This window comes from Parasteatoda tepidariorum, chromosome 1 (assembly GCF_043381705.1).
Source record: "Parasteatoda tepidariorum isolate YZ-2023 chromosome 1, CAS_Ptep_4.0, whole genome shotgun sequence".
Lineage (NCBI taxonomy): Eukaryota > Metazoa > Arthropoda > Arachnida > Araneae > Theridiidae > Parasteatoda > Parasteatoda tepidariorum.
This window is the reverse complement of record NC_092204.1, coordinates 81,631,007-81,644,260: the sequence shown is the minus strand read 5'-3', so window position 1 is coordinate 81,644,260 and position 13,254 is coordinate 81,631,007. Positions and strand designations below refer to the sequence as shown.

Genomic DNA, 13,254 nt, shown 5'->3' with positions numbered 1-13,254 from the left:
GCTTCGGCGCGCAAGAGCACGTAGTGAGCATCATATGGCTAATCCATGTTATATAAAACGCTAATACGTTTTAATTGATAGGCTTCGGCGCGCAAGAGCACGTAGTGAGCATCATATGGCTAATCCATGTTATATAAAACGCTAATACGTTTTAATTGATAGGCTTCGGCGCGCAAGAGCACGTAATGAGCATCATATGGCTAATCCATGTTATATAAAACGCTAATACGTTTTAATTGATAGGCTTCGGCGCGCAAGAGCACGCAGTGAGCATCATATAGCAAATCTATATTATATAAAACGCTTATACATAAGTAGCTAAAAAAGTGATGCAATTTGTTTTGCACGTTGGCAGCAAATAACTGAAATATCGAATGAATGTGCAGAAATAAAAATAAAGCATCTAAAAGTACGTAAACAAAATAAAATGTACTAAAGAAAAAAACATTAATATCGAATTATTTCCATTTAAACATGGCTTTACAATCACTATAGATGAAGCTTTAAGCCATGCCTTTCATAACCGATATCTTTTAATCCATTATTTAATTCAGTTTAATTCCATCTGTATCTTCAAACTGATTTTAAATTTACAATTGCGTCTGTACAGTGCTCAAAATTTTTGATGCATTTCCGACTAGCTAGATCCCTCAATGATGCTTGATGAAGAATAACAATTAGAGACTTTTACGTTTATCGACCTTTACAGGTAGAACTTATTGCAAAAATATTTTTTTTTAAAAGCCAACTTCGGCTATTGATCGACTGTTAGGAGAAAAATATTCTGCACACTTAACATACTAGGATGGTAAAGACATTTCTGATTAAATAAGAAAACAATAATTTTGGTAATTAAACCGAAATATACGACATTTAAATCTTTTATTTGGTAGTTTTAGCATTTGGCATGATAACTGTTTACCGGAAATTGTGATATCAAAAATTATAATTTTTATTACCATATATTAAGTAAAAAATACAAACTAAAAAGTAAACTTTACAAAGTAAATGGATTTTATATCATGCTCTAAAGTATCACGATAAAATTATCCAGTTGCTCTTCAGAACTTTAATTTATTTCAACCTTTTGATGTCTATGCCTCTTACCAAATAGATTGGTAATAATCTGCTTAAAATTCTATGATTTATTTAAAGTGGCGGCTTATCGAAATGTCAAATAAGAGTTATATGGTAGTTAATTATTTCATTTTTTAATACATTTCTCAATTGGGTAATATAGATTTTAATACATTTCTCATGGGCTAAAAGGACATGAATGATGACGTCCAATATTAAAAGGTTTCAAAGATCCTAAACTGAAATATATCAAGTTATTGTGTCTATTATATCCCTCTTATATGAGGGTAATATGATATCTTTGCTTATTCACATATGTAAGTGGGTTTCTGTGTAAGCATAAAGAATCGCTTAAAAACTCTTTTTAATTAGAGAAACAAAGAGTTAAAATTCGAGAAAGACAGCAAAAAATATACATCTGGTGATATAGCGGGATTCGATCTCACTACATCTACGTTTCTGCGTGGTAAGTGGAGCAGAAATACCGCCCGGAGAAGAAGCCACATAGATAGTTTACTGCAAGTTAAACAATCATACCTTATTTGGATCACCGTTGATTAAAGGTCCTACCACGAAACGCTCTGACGAGTAGATATAGCGAGTTCAATATCTTTGTGCTGTCTTTCTAATTTTTGTGTAATCTATTTTTCAGTTTAGAAGAAGACAAGTCATTCTCTGCATTATGCATATAAGCCTGTCCATGTATCTCAACACAATTAGTTTATTTATAGTTAAACATTCTGGATAATGGCGGGATTCGAATTCGCTTCCTTCAATATGAATATCGCTTGGTGAAGAGACTGCTTGACCAAGACTGTTTGGCCTTGGTAAAACGAATAATTATAATGAAAAGAAACATTATATCAAGTATTTATATATTTATAGTCACATATACAGTCTTGTGTAATTAAACAAAGTACGATTTCTTTAAGTCAATAACGATAAATCCTTGTTGAATAACAGATAGCACAATTTTAGAAAGGACATTACAAAGATGCATCTGTTGAAGTGTGTATATAATGGGTTTAATTCCGGTCGTATCATTAGATGAATCTCTATAATGTTCTTCGCTATATTGAGCTATCTGTTTTTCGATTTGTCAAGAGCTTAAAAGCAATCTTTTCAAGGAGTTTACAAGTCCATTTAACAATAGATAAATAACTCTAAATAAATAAAAAAAAATTGCTAGTTGCATCTAGGATTGTGGTTGATTCGAGCCTGCTACCTTCATGCTTCCATTTTACGATGATGGGATAGCATAATGAATGACAATCAAACGATTTATTTAGTTCAGCCTTATACAGATATTTGTATATTTATTTAAAAATAAGTATTTTTTAAATTGTAATATTCAGTAGATTTCAGAGTATAATTAACACAGAAACGATTACTGCGAACTCACCAAAAAAAAAGTTAACAAGTGTGTACGAAACAAAATAGAGATTATTAACCTGATCGTTCTGCGTTAACTCAAATTTTTCTAGTACTGTGAAAATCACCAACGCTTCATGTTAAAATTACTAAAAATTTCGGTAAAATTACCAAACATTTCCTCGTTTGCAATCAAACATGTTTATAAAACCATGTTTTATTGTTAATTTTCCCAAAGAGTCATTACAAAAGCACTTAGGAAAAATTTGCCGTGCTTTTTGGTGTTCCCATTGAGCCTGCAGCTCGGTAAATTTTACCATATTCTGATAGATTAGACCATAAATTTTTCTCAGTGAAATTAGGGAAAACTAAGTGTCATTCAAAGTTATAATCGATGTTTGACAGTTACTAGTAGAATTTATCGTCAAATAAATTTTTTCTCCGATAAATATTGTGATCATTTATATTAAATAGATTTAATATTCTGATCGCAGCAAATTTATTATGATTCTAATATTCTGACTCCCTTTCGACTAGCTATAGTGTGCACAATTTCTAACTGGAGCACTGCACTGAGTGACAAAAAATATTTCAAACATTTTCTGACGGAAGCAAGCAAAATTTAGTGCTATGTAATAGCCAATAACAATTTATTTTCAATCAAAATTTAACCTATTTCGGCTACTTAAAGAGTTTATCACCAATTGGAAGTTTAACCCCTTTCTTACTTAAATAAACTGAGACAGATACAAAAATAAAAAATATGAAGAATAATAAAACAAAGTAAAAATCTAGGTTTCTTAAATTGTCTAAAAGCAAAATAATATTTTTTGTATTGATTAGGCCTAAAACGAAAAACAAAAGGCGAATCTTATTTGTTATCTGTCAGCACCGAGAAAATTTCATTTCACGTCTTCCTGTATTGCATGCTTTACACTTTTCGTTTTAAAAAAACCCCTAAAAAGTCCGTTGTTTTGGATGCTCCATTTTACGGAAAACCAAAAAGTCCATTGTCCTGTGTTTTTAGATTAAAAATAAACAAAAACAAAAACGTCCATTGTCTTTGTTTTCTTTTAGCAATGAAACAAAAAAGTCGATTGTTTTTCGTCTTAATGAAACTCCGAAAAAATGTCCAATGTCTTGCGTGTGTTTTTTAAATAATGAAGCAAGACAAGCTTATCATGTTGCGTTTTCATTCCGACCAAAAAAATGCAATTATTTCTTCATTTTAAGTTTCATTATTTTTCAACATTAAACCAAACGTTTTTCGCATAAATTGGTGCTAGAAACATAAAGAAACACAAATACAACGAGATACAAATACATAAAACGATATCAAATAATTTTATGACCAATAGCTTAAATTTATATTGCTCTTTTGAATTTGGTGACTAAACTCTAAATGAACACTGTACTGAGTTATAGCGATGAGCATTAAGTTGATCTAGTAACTACCGATATGTTCTGAATAAATTTAATGCATAATTGATATTATAATTTATATAGAGCAGAGAGGCGTAATTAATTTCCTTAACGGTTGTTCAGTTTTAGCTTCGTAGAGTGTAGCTTCATTATTAAGCTTTGTACTAAATAACTGTTGCCTGGAATGAGTACTATCGGAATTAGATGCTCAGATTCAAAATTACAACGATGGATTCAGATTAATTACGTTTTCCTTGTTATGAACATTTAAGCTATCTGCTTCATCTAAGACAAAGTTCCTTTGAGTATTGGGGGACTAATTCATTTAATTTAAAGCCAGTTATTATTGATCAAAAATATTTATCATGCCTTAAGCTGATTATTCGCATATCATTAAAATAACACCAATAGAAATTTGAGAAGAAATAAACACATAGAGCAAATATTATTTGCCCTTGATTAAAATATTCCTTATTGAAGTATGAGAAAAAAATAATGAGTGAATGCATTTTAATAAAATAGCACTACGAAAAGTAAAGGGGAAACTATGTGTAGAAGCAATACTATTCTCAGTTGAAGTCACATATAAAAAGCAATAAAGGGTACTTTTCGTTCAGCCAGGCGCATGAAAAAATTGGTCAAAAAATTAAGAACTCCGCCATTATTTAAAATTTTTTTATTTTATTTTATTCAATTTAAAGCACATAAAAAGGAAATAAGTAAATAAAAAAATATAACAAATGAATAAAATAAAAATAAATAGAATTAAAAAATTAACCAATAATGCGTAAACTAAGAAAAAGGTTTGGTCAAAACTACCAGAATATAGTAAAATTTACCGTACTTCTGACTCTTTGGGAACACCAAAAAGCACGGTAAATTTTACCGAATAGCTTTGGTAATGATTTTGGTAAAATTAATTATGAAGTATGGTCTTACAATATGTGATAAAATTTGGTAAATGTTATAAAATTTGGGTAATTTTATCATGATCATTTATTCGGTAAAATTTACATTTAAGTTTAGTTTTTTTTTCTAAATTTTTGGTAATAAAAACTATAATCTTGAAAACCAGAATTTCGCTACCATATGAACGGAAAAATTATTAAACAGAAATATGGGTATATTTTGGTTGTATTAACTATATATAACTCCTTATTTAACTCTTTATTTAACTCTACATTAACTCTTTATTTAACTTAAACATTTAACGAATTTCTTATCTCTTTAATTTAATTTACAATAATACGGAAAAATAATAGTTGTAAAACAGTTAACAAAATTTAGTCATCAATTTAAATTAGTTTATCTTAAAATGTAGTGTAATAATATAACATAGAGAATTACGTTATAATAACGAAATAAATAAAGAATTCTTAACTATTTATTTATTATTATTATTAAACTATTTATTTAATAAACAATTAAAATTAAAAACCTAATAATAACAGACTAGAATAAGAAAAATAAACACTATAGTTGAAAACTTTAAATTAGAGATACAAAAATATTTTATAAGTAAAGGATAACTTTATCATTAAGGATTTTCTTAATAATATCCCGATGACAATCAAAAATACATAGAAATTAATGAGGGAAAACTGGATTACTGGATCCTACCATATAACTTTACGGCTAATAAAAATACATAAACAAAAATGGAAAACTATGTTTTATCCGTTTTTATGCTATACAGAGATTTACAGAGATGTCCAAGTCAAAAGCTAACTATATTACTCAAGTGGAATGAATCAATTAATTGTCGTTTGCATCATTCATATTGGGTGATTTGTATTCCCATTCCTATAGAAAAGCATTCCTATTGGTTGTTATCTGTAACTCATTGATCATTGACGGATTTCCAGTGGACAGGTAAATGAAGTGACGTCATCTTAGACATATCTCTATATCGATTTAATAACGTTCCCATTTCTGAGTGGCAAGATGATACATTTGATAGATAACTATCGTAGTTTCAACGATTTTAATAGATATACCAAGATATCATCTTTCATTTTTATCTATAGTTTAAAAAGTGCTATGGAGCAAGCGAAAGATTCGTTGACAAAAACGTGGTTATGTTTTCAATAATGCAAAATTTTTACTTTAGAGGCCCATTGAATTTAAAATGAGAACTATTTAGAATGTTTTTTTTTCTCTCATTATTTCCATCATGATATTGTTCATGATATTGTAGAGTGACTCTACAATGCTTCAGATTAAATTAAAGTAATATAAATCAAAATCTTCACTAAAAGAACGTTTTTATTTATATTCGACTTTTAAATTATCATTTCTTGACTAAAGTTCAGTTTTCAAAAACTCTTTCTGAAATTGATGACTTTATTAAAATAATCTTAAATCATGGGTGCCTTTGCTCCAGGCATTTTAAATAGTCCATTTAATATGACTAAAAATCAACGCATTTATCTTCTTTTTCTCAATTCTTTATTCAAACATCTGTAAATAATATTTCAATAGAACTTTTGGAGCCGTATTCAAATCAATAGAAAATAGGAACAGATGATATAGTTAATCTGCAATCTATAATTAGTTATAGAGTGACTCTACAATGCTTCGGAATAAAATAAAGCAATATAAATAAAAATCTTCACTAAAAGAGCGTTTTTATTTATTTTCAACTCTTAAATTATCCTTTCTTGACTAAAGTACAGTTTTCAAAAACTCCTTCTGAAATTGATGACTTTATTAAAATACCCTTAAATCATGGATGCTTTTACTTGAGGCATTTTAAATAGCCCATTTAATATGACTAAAAATCAACGCATTTATCTTCTTTTTCTCAATTCTTTATTCAAACATCTATAAATAATATTTCAATAGAACTTTTGGAGATGTATTCAAATCAATGGAAAATAAGAACAGCTATGAAAATGTCCACTTTGAGCGTAACTATATCCTTAAAAAAGATTTACAAGCGTATATTTACTATGCAATTTAAATTTACAATAAGCAGATGATAGGATATGTGATAAGAATACAATGTCTATTGTCATGCAGTTCCCTTTGTGAGAGAGAGAGGTGTGAATGTTAGGAACTTTTTTTCAGAATATAAAATGGTAGTTCCTGAAATAGATAATAGGTTTTATGTCATTTCCAGCTGATGCAATCTGATTTTTCTCTTCTTTTTTTTGCAATAACTTCTAAAGATAGGGAAAAAAACCGGAGTTTAGAAAATAAGTAAGGATAGAGGAAAAAAATTAAACTATGTATTATAATTTTGCGTGTTAATAATATTTTTTATCTGGGAAATAAAAACATATGAATTTAAAGATATTAGAATATTTTATATGGTACTTAAGATATTTGACTAGTGCAAAAACATGATGTTGATCAAAATTTTCGAAATTGAGTTTATTATTAATTTATGATTCCTGTACTCTCAGTTTTCTAAAAATACTTTTTGTTTGTACTCCAATTATTTTAAAAGTTATAATAGTTTTTGAGCAAGGTGATAATAGTGGATAGACTCTTGATTTTAAGACTTTAAATGCGTTTATCTCAAAATCAGATTTTTTTTTCACATTTTAAGCCACCTTCAACATGATATCTCATGTTGTTTTTAAAAATAATTCTCTACAATTTTTTCTGAGTGCTTATGATTATCGCACACATGTTTTGAACTACAGGCTAAGAGAGCAAACAGAATTTAAATTTTTCATACATGTATTTATGAAAAGAAAAAAAAGGAAATTTTTTAAAATTTGCTTTTTTAACTATATTGATCCTTAACTCAGTAGTATATGCACTTGCTTTTAAGATAATAGTATAAAACATAGTTGATAGCTATCTGAATAAAATCCTCAAAGGATATTTTGTTTTAGGTGATTAGCGCATATGCAAAAATATGCTTTATTTTTATCTAAAAGTGGTCATTTAAAATTTAAATAGTAATGATCTGTCTGCTAGTTTCCTGAGTTTTTAAGCATAATAAAACAAATGATCGATATTTTTCAAAATTTTATACTAGTACTTTTTAAAAAAAAGTTGTCGAAGCTAATCGAATTCCTTAAACTCTGGTAAAATTTTTCTTAAATTTTCGTTCATTTGTCTTGTGCATAGTCAAATATATACTTCTATTTGCATATTTTTTTTAAAAATATTCCTGAAAATGTATTTTAATTCTATCTGTAATATACATTTACTTTACTACTTTAATTATGCCTTTAAAAATTAAAACATAACTTCATACTTCTAACTTTGAATCCACATTTTTTTTAAATGTATGTCAAAATATATCTAAAACAGCGATATCTATTTAATTTTTATACATCAAATAGCTTCGAAAGTAATAAAATATGCATACAAATAATTTCAGCCATTATAAGTGGACTAGAAAAAACTAATAACGAGAAATCCATAAAATTTTCAGAAGAAATTTACTTACTTTACAGCAATACAGTCCGCTGTAAGCATGAGTCTACCATTTAAATTTGTGCCATAATTTCCTAATTTTGATTTTCGAGCTGGATCTTTGATTTGATCAGGTTAGATCTTTGGTGGTATTAGCCAGCCATCTCTTTTTCCGCTTCCCTTTTGGTCTCGATTTCGCCCCAATCATGCCAAACGTCTAAATTTAATAAATCGAATTATTTTTTTTATTTGATCACATAGTCAAGTTCACTGTAAGAAATTACCTTGTCATATTTTTCTAATAATAATTAAATAAAAATAAATGCAAAAAGTGCTTCAAATACTACTTACAAAATACAAAATTTAACATAAAAATAGAACATTTCTAAAAAAAATAATAATTTATATCCTTAATATTTTGCGCTTTTAAGAATATGATACATAGGCCCTTGCCATAAGTTTTTTTCAAAAAAATATTATATTGTCATTTCGTTTATGCCAAGGGAAAAATAAGTATTTTAAAAGCATTAAGACATATCACAAATAAATGTAACACTATATATTGTGTCTCAAAGAAAAGTACGCTCATTAGAGCATATATCTATTCATTTTCAAGTATATCAAATATTTCAAAGTTTTAATTAAGCTTTAAGACTACAAAGTAGTTACTAATGCTTTCACTAGTTACTGAAATATAAAAAAAAACTTGATTTTCATTATAAGTTACTCAGTACAAATTTTTTACCAAGGCATTCCTTGCCATTTTTTTCAGATCGCCAGATAATAACTAAGATGAAAATGTTAAAAAAAACATATCTCAAAGAGAATTTGAGCGAAAAAAAAGGAAATGTGAATGCAAAGCAAAAGCTTGAAAGTGTAATTTAGCAAAGAAAAAAAGAATAAGAGAGAGAGCTAATTTTGGAGAATAATTGAAGCGTTGATAAAAGTGATGGTGGTATGTAAGAAAATTAACTGTCTTGGTGATAAGAGAAACACACTTTAAATAGTGCAATTATGTGTTCATTCCATTTTATCAAAGAAAAAGATACATACAGAAGTTGCTAAAGATAGAAAAATTTATGCATGAACAACTGCAATTCTTTTGACTTCAAACAGAAAAAGAAACCCTTTTAATGAATTATAAAGAAGTTCTTTTGATAAAATTGCCTAGAGTTTTTTTTAATTACATCTGTATAAAAGAATTTATCGATTGTCTGGTATTTATTTTGTTGAAATATTGCTTTAGTTTAACAGTTTTAATCTAAAATTCTAAAATAATACTATAAATCCAGGTTCATTTTTTAGAGTCAGGTGAAAAGCCTGTTACATATTAAAAGACTTTTATAATATTTATTATCAGTTATTTTAAGATACATAGAGCATTAGAATTTTGAAATTCTTTAAAATAAACCTTTCAAAAATGTACTCGTATACAGTATAAAGTACTGGTAATTGTACTCAGTATAATTGATCGTATATAGTATAAATATATTTATAATTATATCTGAAGCAAAAATATGCCTATTAAAACCTACCTCAGTTAATTCGCAAGCATATCAAATATTTCAAAGTTTTAAGTACGCTTCGAAAATAGATAATAGTTTAAATCTAAGCATTCATAACACAAAAAATTTTAATTTCAACATTCATAACACAAACAGTTTTGCAGTTTTCAGTCCAGTTTTAAACAATCCAGTTTTCTTTATCTATAGTGGATAAATCAGGAAAGAAGCATGTTCTATATTAAAATGTTTTTGTTTTAAATGTGTTTGTTGTTAATAATATTTATTGTCAGTTTAAGAGAGCTCAGAAAAATAAGAATTTTAAAATTCCTTAAAAAGAAATATTTCAAAGTATTGAACTCGTATATTTATAATTGTATCTCAAACAAATATATGCCTATTAAAACTTACCTCTGTTAATTCTCAAATATTAATTTTCAAGCAAGTAATATTTTTGATTAAATTTCAAGAATCGATAAAAGTATCTATCTAATGTTCTGAAATAATACAACATTTTTTTAACTTTTTATTTTTGGTTGATGAATCAGGGAAAAAACCTGTTCATTATTAAAATGTTTATTAAAAAAATATTTATTGCACGTCTCTTAAGAGACCAGAAAAAATAAGGAAAATAAAATTCTTTAAAAGGAGACAATTCAAAGTAATTTACTCGTATATTTATAATTGTATCTCAAACAAAATTATGCCTATTGAAACCTATCTGTGTTAATTCTCATGAATATCAAATATTTCAAAGCCTTAATTAAGCTTCAAGAATTATACTAAGTAGCTATTAATGCTTGCATTATTAACTATACCTAAAAAGGAAAGTTTTTTTTTTTATATTTTAAGATACTAGTATTAAAAGTGTTAAGAAGAAAACGTATTTCAAAAAGAAATTGAAAGATAAAGTAAGACTAATGACCTGAAACCTGAAAGTATAAATTGGAAGGGAATAAAGAATAAAAGAGATAGCTAATTTTGGTTAATAATTGAGGAGTTTCAAAAGTGGTGGCAATTTGTAAGAAAATAAACTGTTTTGGTAAATGAGAAACACATTATAAATAGTGAAAAAATGTGTTCATTCCATTTTATCAAACAATGTAAAAGTGCGTATATACAAGCAGAAGTTTCTTAAGATGGAAAAATATATGCAAGAATAACTGAAAGTCTCTTCGTTTCAATCAAAGAAAGAAATCTCTTTAATGATTTACATATAAAAGAAATCCGTTTGAAGCAAATTGCCTTGAGTTTCTTTAATTACATCTGTTTCAAAATTCTATCAATTGCCCGCTATTGTATTGTTCAAAAAAAACTTGAAAGGCTTTTAAAGATTTAAATTAGATCAAAGATTTAAAGATTAAATTAAAAATTTAAATTATAAGATTAAGGATTAAATCACAGATTTAAATTATAAGATTAAGGATTAAATTAAAGATTTAAATTAAGATGAAATTAAATTCTTAGTTTAATTGTTTAACAAATATTTAATTGTAATTTATTTGGTTGCTGCGAAATCAGTTGTTATAAGAAGTTTAGATTGAAATGAATACATTCTAATGTATAAATGAATTATTTTTTTCTTCTTTATCATGTCGATGCAATAGTTATCAAGCTATGAAGTCATTTAGCTATCAATTTACAATTTCAATTTTACGTTACTGGATGCTATATAAATTTAAGTACACGCAAACATTAAAATGTAAAATGAAAGAGATTCATTTTTTATATCTATATTTTAAATATTGATTGTTGTTTATGTTCAATTAACTTTCTATACGTTCTTCTACCTTCTTATACGTTGAAACCTGTTACCTCGACAATAGCACATCCTGACCAAAAATACACTGAGAAAAAAAGCATAGTCAAAACTACCAGAATATGGTAAAATTTACCGCGTTTCTCACTCAATGGGAATACCAAAAAGCTTCACCGAAGCGCTTTCGTAACGAGTTTTGTAAAATTAACACTAAAATATGCTTTTATAATTTGTAATAATACATCGTACTTTTATCATGATATCTCGGAGCATGGCATAGAACCATTTCTTCAGTAAAATTCATTTTTCAGTTTTGATGTGGGATAATAAGAACTATAATTTTATTTCTGGTAGACAGTTACCATCTGAATGGAAAAATTACCAAATAAATAGTTTAAATATTGTAATTTTCAGAGTTTTTTTCATTTTTTAAAATTTCATTACTATACAGTACGTAATATTAACAGAATTTTTTTCTCTGTGTAAGATTAAGAACGTTATGAATTTTATAGCAGTTTAGTAAGTTGTGTAACTTATATGATGCCGTTTATTATGATTCATTTTTATTCATGATGTCATAAATTTAATAAATGTTAATGGAGTTTTGTAGTTACAATAAGCAGATTGTTGAAATGCTTTTTATTGGTGGCATAAAAAATTTCTTATCTGCCATAAAGAGAAAAGCATGAAAAATTAAAAAAGGAGAAAAATAACCAGATCTCATTTATTATTTCATTTTATTTTTAGGGAAAACACTAATGTAATAATAATTAGAATATATGTAATTACTTAATGTTTTGGTAATGTAATTGAATAGATTATTTTAATTTGAACTTATAAAAGTATTTTTGTAACATTTTCACTGCTCTAATATTTATTAAAAGACGTTATATTAGAAAAACTATAAATCAAATATGCATTTAAAGCATATTATGTAAAATGGCATTATCAATTTATTAGCAGAATAGAGAAATAAAAAAAAAGATTTGCTGTTACATGAAAAAATAAACTATTTTTATAAAGTGATTGAGATTACTGAATTTAAATGAAATCTTTTTTTTTTACAGAAAATTGCAAACAACTCAAATTTGTTTTAAAATAGTAAAATGATTTTTGATCGTAACTTAAAACAATTTTACAATCATTTTTACTATGTATCTAGGGTAAAAACAGAATAGAGTGCTTAAAGGTCAAATGTGCATATTGACTTATTTCATTAAAGTATGATATCGATTTTTATTTAAATACAAAAAATAAGGCGTCTTTTGTGTTGAAAATGTAAAGGGGAATATTACGTCCTGGGTTTTGATTTGTTTCGATAAGTTATACGCAAACATCGAAATCATATTTAAAATGTTTCACTGAAAATTCGCTTCAGAATTCGCCTTTTAGAAATCAAATGCTACTTTTCAAGCAGTAGTTTTCTTCATTCTATAAAGCATTCGATTAGAAATGATTTTCCGTAAATATTGGGAACAGTCAAAATGTGAAAATATATTTTTTTCAATTTAAGAGCTTTATTTTGAAAGAATAAACAGAATCTTTACAATCATTTAAAAAAAACTATTTTGTTTTGTCCTTGAGAGCTTCTATGTAGATATGCTGATATTTAAATATGTTATTCGACATAAGATAATAAACTTTTAGATTAAGAGGAAAAAATACGTCTCAAGCAAGCTTGCATTTCCCTCCAAATTTCCTCTTTTCATAAATTACACTAGATGGTGGTTAAGACAATATATATATATA

At 26.8% G+C, this 13,254-nt stretch overlaps 1 long non-coding RNA gene across 1 annotated transcript in view; it reads right to left on the bottom strand.

Annotated features, from left to right (window-relative positions):
- Positions 1 to 6,609: 6,609 nt before the first annotated feature.
- Positions 6,610 to 13,254, bottom strand: part of LOC139426971 (uncharacterized) — a 76,505-nt gene continuing 69,860 nt past the window's right edge. The window contains exons 2-3 of the long non-coding RNA XR_011638120.1: positions 8,279 to 8,461; positions 6,610 to 7,034 (exon numbers count right to left, since the gene is read on the bottom strand). This is a non-coding gene — a long non-coding RNA (uncharacterized lncRNA). The remainder of the gene's footprint in view (positions 7,035 to 8,278; positions 8,462 to 13,254) is intronic.